The sequence below is a fragment of the Schistocerca americana genome, chromosome 2 (assembly GCF_021461395.2).
Source record: "Schistocerca americana isolate TAMUIC-IGC-003095 chromosome 2, iqSchAmer2.1, whole genome shotgun sequence".
NCBI classification, from domain to species: domain Eukaryota; kingdom Metazoa; phylum Arthropoda; class Insecta; order Orthoptera; family Acrididae; genus Schistocerca; species Schistocerca americana.
The window spans coordinates 242,746,305-242,763,133 of record NC_060120.1 but is presented as its reverse complement, the minus strand read 5'-3'; positions in this window follow the sequence as shown (position 1 = coordinate 242,763,133).

Here is a 16,829-nt window from a genome sequence, read left to right as displayed (position 1 = left end):
AATCAGAGCCACGACAAATTGTTTCGATGCTTTTTCGGGGGTCTTTATTTTATTACTTATCGATTCAACAGTATGATGATTTTCGTGAACCAATTTTTTCTCTTCGTTTCATGTATATAATGACGTACTACATGCAAACAAGAAAGGCAGAACATGCGGCAGAATTTGTCAGATGAAGAATAAAAAGCAACCGGAGCGGAACCGACTATACCAGTAGACCACTCCGTCCCAAACGCATACCTGTGGAGAGTATATTCAGTAAGTCCATGCACATTTTTTTTTCCAATTGCATTGTACACAAAGATAAATCAGAACCAGTCGCGGATCTCGGAGGGGGGCAAACCGGAGTACCTGCCCCGGGCGACAATTTCAGGGTGCTCCAAATTCATATTCTTGAAGGAAAATGCCTTGCTTCACAAAGCGCCTAGCATTCAGCGCACGTTGGTCTATCGATTTTCAAATGGTTTTGAAACGCACCCCAGTTTGTTTTTGAACATTTTTGAAGACATTCTAAGTCGATTTTTCAATGTGTGCATAGTGTACGTGAAGTCTCTGCCAGGAGAATTCCCTTCGTATCTAGAAATAAAAAAAACGTTTCCGTAGACAAAAGGGGACTGGGCTATAAGAGCTTAGCTGAATAAACCCGAACGGGTGAACGCCAATCGCTGCTTGTTTATGTGGTTGACTTGGTGTGCAAATGATCAGCATTGGTGTAATTATCAGCAAAATCCATAGATTCGTACTACCAGAGAGAGATAAAGACTAACAGGAATAACAGGTAAGAACAGTCACATACATCTTCTCGGTGTATCCAAGAAAATAAAATTCTGACAGAAAATCTTTGCCGGAACGCTGCACTACTAAGTGCCAGCTGTACAGTCCCTGGTTAGCAGCCTCTTAAGTTTATTGCTGGAATAGCGCGGAAAACGCCTTGTACGAACACGTAATAACGCCTAACCTGAGAGCGGGCCGGTGTGGCCGAGCGGTTCTAGGCGCTTCAGTCTGGAACCTCGCGACCGCTACGGTCGCAGGTTCGAATACTGCCTCGGGCATGGATGTGTGTGGTGTCCTTAGGTTAGTTAGGTTTAAGTAGTTCTAAGTTCCAGGGAACTATCTTCGGGACAGTGGAAATTAAAATGTCCTCAGATGTTAAGTCCCATAGTGCTCAGATCGATTTTTTGAACCTAACCTGGGAATAAACGCCGGATAAGTATACCGGTGATTCTGGCAGGATTAGTGAAGTTAACTGGAGAATACGTTTTGAGAATGCCAAGAATAGTTACAGAATTAGTGATGACAAGATTGTTAGAACAAGGAAGGAGAAGAAATGCGGACATCATACGAATTATATGGAAGAGTATGACGATTCCAAATTTATATAAAAACTTCGTACTGCTACTTTTCGATCTCATTCTTGAGAAACAGGAGCGTGTGAATGAAATATGAAACTATTTTCTAACATAAAACTTTTTGCTTATAGAGGCCTAATGGGCATTTGATATCGGTACGTCGTGAATTATATTCTGTCGTGTTATTTACGTAAATGTGCCAAAACCGTCTCGCTTATTTGGCGTGTTTTACAACTGTTGCAATATTACATAGACCTATTTCGCTTCATCTAGCAGACAGTCACAAAATAGAGGTAATCAAGTCGAGAAACCACGTCAGCCTTGGGTACTATTCGTATTAACAGCTTTTTCAGTATTAGACAACGGCATTTCGATTTTTCATGTAACAAAATGTTTGACGAACTTTGATGAGGTAATAGATTCTTTTACAGAAAGGAAAGTAACTCAGTGTAAAGCTGTCGCAAGATTAGAGACAAAAAATGCTGGGATATAAAGATTGAAGAAATGTGTACGGTCTTGCTTGTCTCTTGTCTTTACTGGTTTTATGTTTTCTATATTTAATTTTATGTCACACAAAAGAGAAAGTTATTAGCTACTAGGCAATAAAGAGTGCAAATTTTCTGAAGAGTTCTTATTCTCCCGGCCACAAATAATCGCACCCATTATTAATTGTGAGTTTTCTTTAAAGAGGGGTGGGATGTCATACCAGCCGACTGGAAACAGGAAAGGCACCACAGGACATTTTAATTTCCACTGTCCTGAAGATAGGTTTGATAGCTTCTGTTACAAAATACACAAAGTTTGAATTTCACAGAGCGAAACACAGTGACGTACGATAGAAAAATGCTATGTGAAGAGGGGTGGCACTGCACTTTGGTACACTTAAGACCGAATAACATGTCTTACATGTTATTCGCACGAGGGGGAGGGCGCCACTATCAAATTTACCCCGGTTCGGAAATATCGTAGATCCGGGATTACTAAGAACATGCTGATTTAGGTGGACCTAACGTTGACTGTGAAGAAAAGAAATATGGCAGATTTACATTAGTCCGGAAAGTTATAAGACAACAGCGAATTAGCTCACTTTTACAGGCAGGCTACGTAACTAGAGCACGACAACAGTTGCAAGCATACCAAACCGTAACGGACATTGTTTTGGTAAACACTTGTGTGTCTGAGAGCACTCTAGCGCCTGTAGACAAAATTAGACCACTGAGACCGTTCTGCCGCAGTATTCCACTCCACCGCGGTCTTCCATGTATACACTCATGCTCATAAATGAAGGATAATTGCAGAATGTGGTGCCACACAACGTGGCACTACACAAAACTGGCGCTATAGTATAGCCACATAGGGAACATACACGACACAGATCTGTAAGTCCACGGTATTGGTGATAAGATGAAAAAACCGCTCCGAAACACATGTGCTACAAAACGCCACTGTTTCCTGCGCATGTAACCCGACATCAATATGGGATATGGTCGCCATACACACGTACACAGGCCGCACAACGGGTTGGCATACGTTGGATCAGGTGGTCGAGCAGCTGCTAGGGTATAGCCTCCCATTCTTTCACCACTGCCTGTCGGAGCTCCTGAAGTGTCCTAGGGGTTTGAAGAAGTGCAGCGATACGTCGAGCGAGAGCATCCCAGACGTGCTCGATAGGGTTTAGGTCTGGAGAACAGGCAGGCCACTCTATTCACCTAATATCTTCTGTTTCAAGGTACTCCTCCGCGATGGGAGCTCGGTGAGGCCGTGCGTTATCAACCATCAGGAGGAAGGTGGGACCCACTGCACTCCTGAAAAAGCGGACATACTGGTGCAAAATGACGTCCCGATACACCTGACCTGCTACAGTTCCTCTGTCAAAGACATACAGGGGTGTACTTGTACCAATCATGATCCCATCCCACACCATCAAACCACGACCTTCATACAGGTCCCTTTCAAGGACATTAAGGGGTTGGTATCTGGTTCCTGGTCCACGCCAGATGAAAACTCAGCGAGAATCACTGTTCAGACTATACCTGGACTCGTCCGTGAACATAACCTGGGACCACTGCTCCAATGACCATGTACTGTGTTCTTGACGCCAAACTTTACGGGCTCTCCTGTGACCAGGGCTCAGTGGAATGCACCTTGCAGGTCTCCAGGCGAATAAACTGTGTCTGTTCAGTCGTCTGTAGACTGTGTATCTGGAGACAACTGTTCCAGTGGCTGCGGTAAGGTCCCGAGCAAGGCTACCTGCAGTACTCCGTGGCCGTCTGCGAGCGCTAATGGTGAGATATCAGTCTTCTTGTAGTGTTGTACACTGTGGACGTCCCGTACTGTAGCCCCTGGACACGTTTCCCGTCTGCTGGAATCGTTGCCATATTCTTGAGATCACACTTTGTGGCACACGGAGAGCCTATGGTACTACCTGCTATGTTTGACCAGCCTCCAGTCGCCCTATTATTCTACCCCTCATAACGTCATCAATATGTGTTCTTTGAGCCATTTTCAAGACACAGCCCCCATTAGTACGTCTGAAAATGTCTGAACATTTACTCGCTGCTCCGTACTCTGACATGCACCAACACGCCTCTGCGTATGTGGACTGCTGCCAGCACCACCGTGCGACGACCGCTGGTCAAATGCACCGCATGGTCATACCCCGAGGTGATTTAAACGCGCAAATCGCCCACCAGAGCATAAATAAATAATTCGAATAGTTAAAAGAACAAATACGCAATGGCATTATTGATGCTATGGAGAGCAGATGTTAAGGTTTAAAGTAACTTACGCATGACGTGACATTTCGAAATAACATAAACCAAACATACACCGTCCTAACAGACTATGAAGGCCCAGTGGTACCAACCGGCCGCCGCGTCATCCTCTGCCCTTAGACGTCACCGGATGCCGATTGGAGAGCCAAGTTGTCAGCACACCGCTCTTCCGGCCGTTGTCAGATTCCGTGACCGTTGTCGCTACTTCTCAGTCAAGTAGCTTCTCAATTGGCACCACGAGACTGAGAGCACCCCGCTTGCCAACAGCACTGGATAGGCCCGGGTACTAGCCAAGTACTACCCAAGACCGACAGCGCTTAACTTCGGTTATCTGACGGGAATCGGTGTTACCTATGCGGCAAGGCCACTGGTATTGCCCAAGTAATATAGCGGGATGAAACTTGGGCCATACATTGAAAGAACTGCTACAGTAAAGTACAGGTCAGAAGACAACTGAAAGAAATACGAACAGAAATGATACTTTTATTCAATGACAATAATTAAACTCAAGTCACCGCGATTCATGATGGTCCCCCTGAATGTTACAAATGCGGGACATGGTTCTTAACAAGGCATGTAATCACCACGGACACAGTGCATGATTGAAATGTGCTCGCTTGCTGGCCACAAAGTTGGTAAGTCTTTCTTGTATTGGGGATTTATGTTCCCCCACCACCGTGGTTCACAACTGCTGTATGGTCGTTGGTGCATATGAATGTGCCGCAATATATCTCACCAACGCTTCCCACACTTGCTCGACGGGATTTAAATCGGGGGATCAGGCAGGACAGTCCATTCGCAGAAATCCCTCCGTTCCAAAAGCTCCTCCACACGCGCTGTTCGATGCGGTCGCTCATTTTGATCCATAAAAACGAAGTCAGGGCCGAATGCGACCTTGAAAAGACGGACTAGAGTGTCACAGTAACCCATGACCAGTGAGAAAACGGAATAGTCCCCTTGTCAGCTTAAAGTATCTCAAACCTAATCGTTCTTTGACATCTGCTAGGAATTGGAAAGTTCTACGGCCTGTGTCATCGGCTTCCCATGCTTCCTGAAACAGCTCCTCGCCCCTTCCCTTGATTACACCCTTACCCTCAGCCTGAATATCCAGAATATCCCCTGTCTTCCCGATCTCTCCCTTCTTCGCCCAGAACCAGGCTGCCTCTCCCTAGTTTTGATATCAAGGGGGAAAGCCCCATTATTACCAACAAGACCCCGCCCAGATATGTCCTGCAGGCCCCACTTGATCTTAATAACATATTTCTCTGTACCCTTCTCACCGTCATAGCAGGCACCACCCTCGTGAGCCTGCTTACCCGACTCCCGAGCTGTAACCCACTATTGATGTTAGTATACTGTTGTGATGTGACTTTATTAATTCGGGGATGAGATGGAATCTCTTGTGTCTAATGTATATGAGGTTTTTAAGCACTTATAGGGCCCTTCGGGTTACGGTTTTGATGTGCCTTGCGAAGTTCCACCTTTCATCGATGATAACTGCCAGGCATCGCGCCTCTCATTGCCGGAGAACTGGTGAACCCTCGATTCTAGCTGTTGGGTTCCTAATTAGTTGTCCTTTCAACAGGAGATAGGTTGACTTATTTGTTGATATTTTAGTATTTTGGCACCATTGTTGTGATATATCCATAGCCATCTCAATCTCTGGCTCAATGTCTTCGCGACTACCGCCGCCCACGAACAGGAGGAGGTCATCTGCATGTGCTATCACCTCTAGTACATCTTCACTCTGCTGCATGCTGTCTAGTAAAGGTTCCATGTCGATGTCCCAAAACAAGGGGCCGAACACAGAACCCTGGGGGCATCTCTTTGTTGTTGTTTTTCTAGCTCTCCGGCTAGGGGATGATAGCCACACCTGCCGATCCTCACAATAACTCCTCAGACAACTGTATAGCGGCCCTGGACACTCCTTTTCCCGTAAACAGGAGAAGAGCGAAGGCCGCCACAGGTGGTCAAAGGCGCCATTGATGTCCACCATGATTCCAACTATGTACTTGTACGGAGCCGAGTCACAGACCTCGTCCGCCAGGGCGACTTCGTCAGTCGCCAACCACCCAGGCCTGAAGCCGAACTGCCTGTCACTCATCCCCCACAGCACTCGATGTGCAGCCAGTCTATCAGCCAGCAATTTCTCGAATAGATTTTCAAAGAGGTCTAACAAACATATTAGTCTGTATGACTTGATCTCAGTTGGGTCTTTTTCAGGTCCTTTCTTTATTATGGGGCAACGGCCTTGCTGCAGTGTATACACCGGTTCCCGTGAGATCACCGAAGTTAAGCGCTGTTGGGCGTGGCCGGCACTTGGATGGGTGACCATCCAGCCGTCATGCGCTGTTGCCATTTTTCTGGGTGCACTCAGTCTCATGATGCCAATTGAGGGGCTACTCGACCGAATAGTAGCGGCTTCGGTCAAGAATACCATCATCAGCGGTGTGCTGACCCCACGCCTCTCCTATCCGCATCTCCTCTGAGGATGACACGGCGTTCGGATGGTCCCGGGAGGCCACTCGTGGCCTTACGACGGAGTGCTTTTCTTTATTATGACCACGTTTGCTGTTTTACAGATATTGGGAAATTTTTGTAGTCTGAGGCACTCGTTATACAATTATGTAAGTGGTGCTACGAACTGAGGGGCGAGAAACTGCACTACTTCCGGAACAATGCCGTCTGGCCCAGAAGCTTTTCCTCCCTTTTGTTTGGGCAGCCATCTCCTCTTCAGAGAAGGGGTATACTGCCCTGTCATTTCTATATCTTACAAGATCAGCTGTTCTCATTTGGCGCTGGCGCTCCGTTTCCCCTTCCTCACTGTTGTCGGGAAACAGGGACTGGAGGAGGACCTCAGCAGTTTCCTGCCCGGATTCCGCCATCCTGTCCCCATGCCTGACTTTGGATAACACCACTGGAGAGCGAATCTTCTCTCTCATCGGCTCTCCCCATGGGTCAGTAATTAGCTGATGTATAACATATCTCTCCCAACGTCGAATCAAACCGCTTGCAGCTCCTTCTGGAATGTTTCCTTTAGTTCCCTATATCGTTACAATCATCGTTGTCTTTCGCACCAGACGACAGTGAGCTGATAGTGCCTCCTAACTCTTATAATAGACTGGTGCATATGCTCCAGTTCGCCAGAGCATGGTGGCGGAGAGGCCGCTATGGCCCTCCTTCTGGTTGGTACGGCTGCTTTCACTGCTCTGGTAATCGCCCCCACCAGCTCTTCGGCATACCTATCCACATTCATATTTTGGTATTGGTCATCTTCTGGTAATGCAAGAATGACGCACTCTCTTGCTAGGCGCTCCCAGTCTGTTCTGTTGCAATTCAATTGCACCTCCCAACACATGTCCCAGTGGCACTCTCTGTCGCCTATCGTAAATGTGATCGGATTGTGGTCACCTGTGGTGGCATTAACTTCCACTTCCCAATTTCTAACGATGCTTACGGCATTAGGTGTGGTGAGTGCTCGTACATCGATGTTTGTGCCTTGCCCACCTACCGCTGTATGGGTGGGAGGGTTACCAGGCTTGTTGGCCACCACAAGTTGCAAAGCCATAATTGTTTCTTCCGCCTTACCTCCGTTTGTGTCTCTTGTGCCACTGAACCATAGGGGGGATTTTGCGTTTATGTCAGCAGTCACAATCACTTTTCGGCTCCTCAACGCTGCGATTACCCGAGTGAGATGGTTCAGATGCTGCTAAATGTCGTCTCCATACTGAAAGTACATATTGACGAGAGACGGTACTCCCGCGGGAGATTTGTGAGTACCACCTAGTTTATCCACAGAATGGCAGGCGGAAATACACTAAGTCGTTCTGGGTCGAGGCCGACGACAAAAACAGGTCGCGGCGCGTTTCTGAACCTGTTCACCTGTAACTGGGTATTTACACACAAATTAGAATTCCATCTTGCAGGGAAATCCAGTATTACGGAGTCTTACTGATTATTGGTACTATAACAAAATACACAACTTTTTAGTATGGCCTAAATTAAGACCTATGCTCGACACAAATTGTGTAATGGCATGCTTATAGTGTTTAGTCTCTTTATGGACTAAATTAAGACCTATGCTCGACACAAATTGTGTAATGGCTTACTTATAGTATTCAGTCTCTTTATGGCCTAAATTAAGACCTATGCTCGACACAAATTGTGTAATGGCTTACTTATAGTATTCAGTCTCTTTATGGCCTAAATTAAGACCTATGCTCGACACAAATTGTGTAATGGCATGCTTATAGTGTTTAGTCTCTTTATGGACTAAATTGAGACCTATGCTCGACACAAATTGTGTAATGGCTTACTTATAGTATTCAGTCTCTTTATGGCCTAAACTAAGACCTATGCTCGACACAAATTGTGTAATGGCTTGCTTATAGTATTCAGTCTCTTTATGGCCTAAATTAAGACCTATGCTCGACACAAATTGTGTAATGGCTTGCTTATAGTATTCAGTCTCTTCTGCTTAACAGTCCTCATGTCATAAAAGATATAGTACCTCATGTGAACGATAACACAGGACGACGGTTCAATCCCGCGTCCGCCCGTCCTGATTTAGGTTTTCCGTGATTTCCCTAAATTGCTACAGGCAAATGCCGCGATGGTTCCTCTGAAAGGGCACGGCCGACTTCCTTCCCCGTCCTTCCCTGATCCGATGACCTCGCAGTTTGGTCTCTTACCACAAACAACACAACCCAGATAACACAGGGGAACAAAAGAAGTTTTTTCTGCCGCATAAGTTTACGGAATCTATTTAGAAACATATGATGATAAAGTACTTAATCTATAAATTATTTTGTGAATAGACTCTGATTCTCACGATAAACCATTCTGAAAAACACACTACGCTGCAAGACGTTTCTCAGAGCGGGCTAGACGACTTGATTCGAGATATAAACTTATTTAAGAAATAAGCTGAGCCTCTTGCGTCAAGACTAAAACTAAAACATAGCCTTAAGCCTGATGTATCAGTAAGATCCTGTCCAATAGAGAGCGCGACATTCTTCCGTAATTTAACGAGACAAATAAGATCGTATATTGTAGTGATATTTCTGCATGTTTAAATTTAAAGGGTCTTCCAGTATGTCAACCAAAAGACTGACGACCTCTCCTAATAGGTCAAAAGAAGTTTTAAGTGTGCATTACTGCTTAACGGAAATAAATCAACTTCGATCCCGACAGCTCATTCAACTGTTCTTAAGGAAGACTATCAAAATGTTAAACTTGTTTTAGAGAGAATTTCATTTTTTCAATATCAGTGGTCAGTGTATGTAGATTTAAAAATGGTGAATTTTTTATTGGGTCTGCAAAGTGGATACTCTAAATATCCCTGTTTTCTCTGTCTGTGGAACAGTCGTGCGAAAAATGATCGAAGGAGCAGGGAAGACTGGCCGCCAAGAATGAACCTGACTATAGGGAAAGATAACATCATTCATTAATCGTTGGTCAGTCGGGAAAAAATCATTCTTCTGCCACTACGTGTTAAACTTGGGTTTATAAAACAGTTTGTTAAAGCGTTAGATGGGAATGGTGATTGTGCTTCAAATACAGGGTGATTCAAAAAGAATACCACAACTTTAAAAATGTGTATTTAATGAAAGAAACATAATATAACCTTCTGTTATACATCATTACAAAGAGTATTTAAAAAGTTTTTTTTTCACTCAAAAACAAGTTCAGAGATGTTCAATATGGCCCCCTCCAGACACACGAGCAATATCAACCCGATACTCCAACTCGTTCCACACTCTCTGTAGCATATCAGGCGTAACAGTTTGGATAGCTGCTGTTATTTCTCGTTTCAAATCATCAATGGTGGCTGGGAGAGGTGGCCAAAACACCATATCCTTAACATACCCCCATAAGAAAAAATCGCAGGGGGTAAGATCAGGGCTTCTTGGACGCCAGTGATGAAGTGCTCTGTCACGGGCTGCCTGGCGGCCGATCCATCGCCTCGGGTAGTTGACGTTCAGGTTTCATAACTAACCTTTTTCGTAGGACTCTCCATACAGTTGATTGTGGAATTTGCAGCTCTCTGCTAGCTCTGCGAGTCGATTTTCCTGGGCTGCGAACAAATGCTTGCTGGATGCGTGCTACATTTTCATCACTCGTTCTCGGCCGTCCAGAACTTTTCCCTTTGCACAAACACCCATTCTCTGTAAACTGTTTATACCAACGTTTAATACACCACCTATCAAGAGGTTTAACACCATACTTCGTTCGAAATGCACGCTGAACAACTGTCGTCGATTCACTTCTGCCGTACTCAATAACACAAAAAGCTTTCTGTTGAGCGGTCGCCATCTTAGCATCAACTGACGCTGACGCCTAGTCAACAGCGCCTCAAATGAACAAATGTACAACTAAATGAAACTTTATAGCTCCCTTAATTCGTCGACAGATAGTGCTTAGCTCTGCCTTTTGTCGTTGCAGAGTTTTAAATTCCTAAAGTTGTGGTATTCTTTTTGAATCACCCTGTATATTTGTCAACCGTTTCCTGGTCGCACTATAGAAAAGTTAAAAGTAGGAATTTTTGACGGTTCAGAATTCCGAAATCTCACAACAAATGATGATTTCAGAAGTCACGTGATTCAAGCTTAATGGGAACCATGGACAAGCTTTGTATCAGTTGTCAGTTTTTTTTTTGGGGGGGGGGGGGGGGGGGGAGGATCACAAAGCAGAAGAATATTCCGAAATAGCAGACAAAATGCTCCAGAATTTGCAAACATTAGAAACTAATATGAATGTTAAACTGCACTTTTTGCACAGTCATTTAGATAAATTTGCTGACAATTTGAGCGATTACAGCGAAGAACAATAGGAACCGTTCCACCAGGACATAAGGATTGTGGAGGAAAGATATCAAGGCCGTTGGGATCGCCACATGATGGCAGATTACTGCTGGAACTTGCAGAGAAACTGTCCGGATGAAAAACACCAAAGAAAATCCGATACAAAATATTTTTCATAGTCCTTATTCATATGTCTTTGTTGTTATGATTAATTTTATCAGACTCTGCATCGCCTATCGCCCTTTGTTTGTCTGAAGTCATCTGATAACTTTAAAATAAACGCTTTAAAAATATTCTCCTCTTTTTTATAATTTAATTTTCAGTATAAGTGGATTGCCTTTATCTCAAAAAGTAGAGTCAATTCAACAAAAATATTATTATTTTCGTATTCAGCAGACCAAAATTACCCGAAATTGATTAATAAACCCCTTGCCGCAGAGCAGTGTTAGCCTGTGTAATCAATTTGGCATGGTTTTACTTTTATTGCACCTAGTACAGGCGCAACAAATTACAAGTAGGTCCTCGGACTTTCAGTAGTTGTAGTGGTAGTAGAAATCAGTAAGACTCCATAATAGCGGATTCCAGTAGAAGATGCAATTCTCGTTTGCCCATAAGTAGGTAGTTACGAGTTAACAGGTTTAGAAACGCAGTTCGTGTACTGAGCTGACCGAGCTGAGCCCTACCCTCTTGACCGCAGCCTTTCTTTGTCGAGGGCCTCGTTCTGGATTCCCTCACATTCATCCAGCGTAGGTATTTTTCTTGTTCACTACACTATTGTCAGTGAAAAATCAGAATATTAGCGGTTCTATTACAGTTCTTGGGTGCACACTCGATTTTCCTTGCGTTTCTGTTGAACATTCGTCGTTCGGTAAAGCACACTGAATTCTATCAGTAAAACATTATGCCGCTCATTTGTATTGCTCTCGCGTATCCGGCCGGGTGCAGTCGTTGACGAAACACGATATTTCGACAGAGTACGTTCCCATCCAGTTAACTCCTGCGCCATAAGCGTATTTCTTTTCTTATTTATTTATTCTTTTTACATTTTCATTGTCTGTCATGAGAAGACTGAGCAGACCTCTGAGAGATCTTTTACTGTGTTGGGGCTCTGCATTATCATTTTATTTCCTTTATCATGGCAATATTTCTTATTCTAACTTACATTTGAATTACTTCTGGATACTACTAATTACAGTTTTGCTTGTTTTTACTGTATTGGTGTACAAAGGTCACTTTTGGCTAATATTTCTTGTACTACGCAGAAAGAAAGTAGTTGTAAGTAGAGCTTGCAAACCGTTGGTAGTGGATGATTGTCTCCATAGGTGAATAGTTAGCGTTATTTTGTATGTTATAATTGATAAGTACTAGTTCTGAATGTACAGTTAAAATTATTTTTTTAAGAAACATTTGAATTTAAAAGTTATTTGGCACACTTAAAATTTATATTATTAATTACGCAGTCTAGTACTGATTACTAAGTTTATTTCCGGATTCATTTATGAAATAATAATCGAAACTAATAGAAATTCATTTTTCAAGAAAAATTGTAATCCCTTTTGGAATATTGTTATTTCCGCTGACTGAGAGAGAAGTGAACATGTCTCTGATGTGATCGGACGTATCTTCATATTTTCTGCGAAGAATGTAATTTCGGCTTTTTTAATGCGAGAAATTAAAAGACTGTATAATAAACTAAAATGTGACAAAATATGTTAATGTAACAACAAAAATTCAGCAACAATAATCTTCAAATTTATTTAGATAAATTCAACCATGAGGACTTAAAATGTGAGAATTTCACCTTCAAGAATCAGAACCCTAGACAAAAAGAACTAGAGCCAACTCTATGTGGAAAGATAAGTAAACTGGAGAGTTTACTGTAATCTTCGCTCCTCTCAAATCTTCATAAAAGACTAATGTGGACAAGAACTGCAAGTACATCTACATCTACATAGATACTCTGCAAATCACATTTAAGTGCCTGGCAGAGGGTTCATTGAACCACCTTCACAATTCTCTGTTATTCCAATCTCGTATAGCGCGCGGAAAGAATGAACACCATATCTTTCCGTACGAGCTCTGATTTCCTTTATTTTATCTTGGTGATCGTTCCTCCCTATGTAGGTCGGTGTCAACAAAATATTTTCGGATTCGGAGGAGAAAGTTGGTGATTGGAATTTCGTGAGAAGATTCCGTCGCAACGAAAAACACCTTTCTTTTACTGATGTCCAGCCCAAATCCTGTATCATTTCTGTGACACTCTCTCCCAAATTTGGCGATAATATAAAACGTGCCGCCTTTCTTTGAACTTTTTCGATGTACTCCGTCAGTCGTATCTGGTAAGGATCCCACACCGCGCAGCAGTATTCTAAAAGAGGACGGACAAGCGTAGTCTTCTTAGTAGATCTGTTACATTTTCTAAGTGTCCTGCCAATAAAACGCAGTCCTTGGTTAGCCTTCCCCACAACATTATCTATGTGTTCCTTCCAATTTAAATTGTGGGTAATTGTAATACCTAGGTATTTAGTCGAATTTACGGCTTTTAGATCAGACTGATTTACCGTGTAACCGAAGTTTAACGAGTTCCTTTTAGCACTCATGTGAATGACCTCACACTTTTCGTTATTTAGGGTCAACTGCCAATTTTAGCACCATTCAGATATCTTTTCTAAATCGTTTTGCAATTTGTTTTGATCCTCTGATGACTTTATTAGTCGATATACGATAGCATCATCTGCAAACAACCGAAGATTGTCTCCAAAATCGTTAATATAGATAAGGAACAGCAAAGGGCCTATAACACTACCTTGGGGAACGCCAGAAATCACTTCTGTTTTACTCGATGACTTTCCGTCAATTACTACGAACTGTAACCTCTCTGACAGGAAATCACAAATCCAGTCACATAACTGAGACGATATTCCATAAGCACGCAATTTCACTACGAGCCGCTTGTGTGGTACAGTGTCAAAAGCCTTCCGGAAATCCATAAATACGGAATCGATCTGAAATTCTTTGTCAATAGCACTTCATGTGAATAAAGAGCTAGTTGTGTTTCACAGGAACGATGCTTTCTAAACCCATGTTGGCTGTGTGTCAATAGACCGTTTTCTTCGAGGTAATTCATAATGTTCGAACACAACGTGTGTTCTAAAATCCTGCTGCATATGGACGTTAACGATATGAGCCTATAATTTAGTGGATTACTCCTACTAACTTTCTTGAATATTGGTGTGACCTGTGCAACTTTCCAGTCTTTGGGTACGGATCTTTCGTGGAGCGAACGGTCGTATATGATTGTTACTTATAGAGCTAATGCATCAGCATACTCCGAAAGGAACCTAGCTGGTATACAGTCTGGACCAGAAGACTTGCTTTTATTGAGTGATTTAAGGTATTTCACTACTCCGAGGATATTTACTTCTACGTTACTCATGTTGGCAGCTGTTCTCGATTCGAATTCTGGAATATTTCCTTCTTAGGAAGGAGGGGGTAGCTTGCAGTAGGGAAGTCTGGAATGAGGTCCGTGCAGCCTCGTGAGGCCAAATGCCTAACATGGACAAGTTTAGATATTTGTCGAGGTACACTCTGAGGTATTTTATTTTGTATGCTAAGGTTAGCTACGTTGTGGCCGATGTACAGGGTGAATCACCTAAAATTTGGACCGTAAATATTGCGGAAATGGAAAGTGCTATTGACATGCAGTTTTAACGGAATAGATTGATGTCGTATTTTTAGCTCATAAACAGACTGTAATTATACTAAAAAAGTTTATTTTTTGTGCAGACATATACTTTTTAAATGGAACAATGCCTATTGACATTAGCAAACTAAAAGTAGGGTTAATTAGTATGGCAATGATTTCGCTGCAGGATTCTAGTGTGTGTTGTATTTTGACAAGTTCCATACTGACACTTTTTTTAGCCATTCAGCCTGCGTTTTTACTAGGTATGACGTTGTCATGTTTGTTTATAGTGTGCTTGTGTGTACCTCGAGTGCACTGCGACTTGCTAGCCAGTTAGTGTGTGACAGTGCAAAGCAGTAGGTCGTGAGTGGACGATGGGATTTACCAATGCAGAATTAGCCAATATGCTGGTGTAAGAAGAGTGTAGGAATAATGCAGTTCGTTCTTGTATGGTGCATGTGGCAAGATATCCCAATAGACGTGAACCACCTCGGAAATTATTTATCAACCTCTTCAACCAGTTACGTGAAAATAGTAATGTAACATATAGGCAACGTAACACCAGGAAGCAGGAGACGACAGAAGAGGAAACCATTAATGTTGTTGCTGCTGTTGCAGTTAATCCACACGTTAGCTCCCCCGCAATCGCACTAGGAAGTGGCATGAGTCAGACAAGTATCCTGTACATTCTCCACCAATACGGATTCCACACATATCACATCTCTCACCATCAAAAGCTGCATGCAAACAATCATGAGAATGGTGTTAACTTATCTAATGGGTATTAAGGCAGGGTACTCCAGGTGTATCATGTGAAGTGGTGAAGCTACATTTACCAATCATGGCCAGGTAAACCGCTCGAACATGCACTATTGGTTTGTTGACAATACCCAGTGGTCAAGTGGAACGTCAGCGTCCATGGAGTGTAAATGTATGCTATGGGATAGTGAACGATCAGCTCATAGGCCCATTTTTAATATAGTGAACACCGAATGCGCTCAAGTATCGTAGCCTCCTAACAGACCATCTTCCACGGATGCTAGAAGACGTTCCTGTGTTGACTAGGAGGAACCTGTAGTGCCAACATGATGGCTGTCCAGCGCATAGTGCTCGAAGTACACGAAATCGGTGGATTGGACACAGAGGAGCTGTACCTTGGCCAGGCCATTCCCCGGATTTGACGCCTGTAGACTTTTTTCTGTATGAAAAGCTTATACAGGGTGTTACAAAAAGGTACGCCAAAACTTTCGGGAAACATTCCTCACACACAAATAAAGAAAAGATGTTATGTGGACATGTGTCCGGAAACGCTTAATTTCCATGTTAGAGCTCATTTTAGTTTCGTCAGTATGTTCTTCCGCCTACGCTCAATGGAGCACGTTATCATGATTTCATACGGGATAGTCTACCTGTGCTGCTAGAACATGTGCCTTTACAAGTACGACACAACATGTGGTTCATGCACGATGGAGCTCCTGCACATTTCAGTCGAAGTGTTCGTACGCTTCTCAACAACAGATTCGGTGACCGATGGATTGGTAGAGGCGGACCAATTCCATGGCCTCCACGCTCTCCTGACCTCAACCCTCTTGAGTTTCATTTATGGGGGCATTGGAAAGCTCTTGTCTAAGCTAGCCCGGTACCAAATGTAGAGACTCTTCGTGCTCGTATTGTGGACGGCTGTGATACAATATGCCATTCTCCAGGGCTGCATCAGCGCATGAGGGATTCCATGCGACGGAGAGTGGATGCATGTATCCTCGCTAACGGAGGACATTTTGAACATTTCCTGTAACAAAGTGTTTGAAGTCACGCTGGTACGTTCTGTTGCTGTGTGTTTCCATTCCATGATTAATGTGATTTGAAGAGAAGTAATAAAATGAGCTCTAACATGGAAAGTAAGCGTTTCTGGACACATGTCCACATAACATATTTTCTTTATTTGTGTGTGAGGAATGTTTCCTGATAGTTTGGCCGTACCTTTTTGTAACACCCTGTAGATGCTGTCTACGAAGACATACCAACGACACCCGAAGATAAGCAAAGTTGTATTACTGCAGCATTCTCGGTCATCTCGGCTGAAATGCTAGCACGTATGAAGCAGTTGGTCCATACTAGTCTGGAAGCATGTATTGCTGCAACCTGTGTCTTTTTGAGCACGATCTATGTGATCAGTTGTCTCGTTAGTGGGCAGAATCCACGTAACTAGTGGATGCCC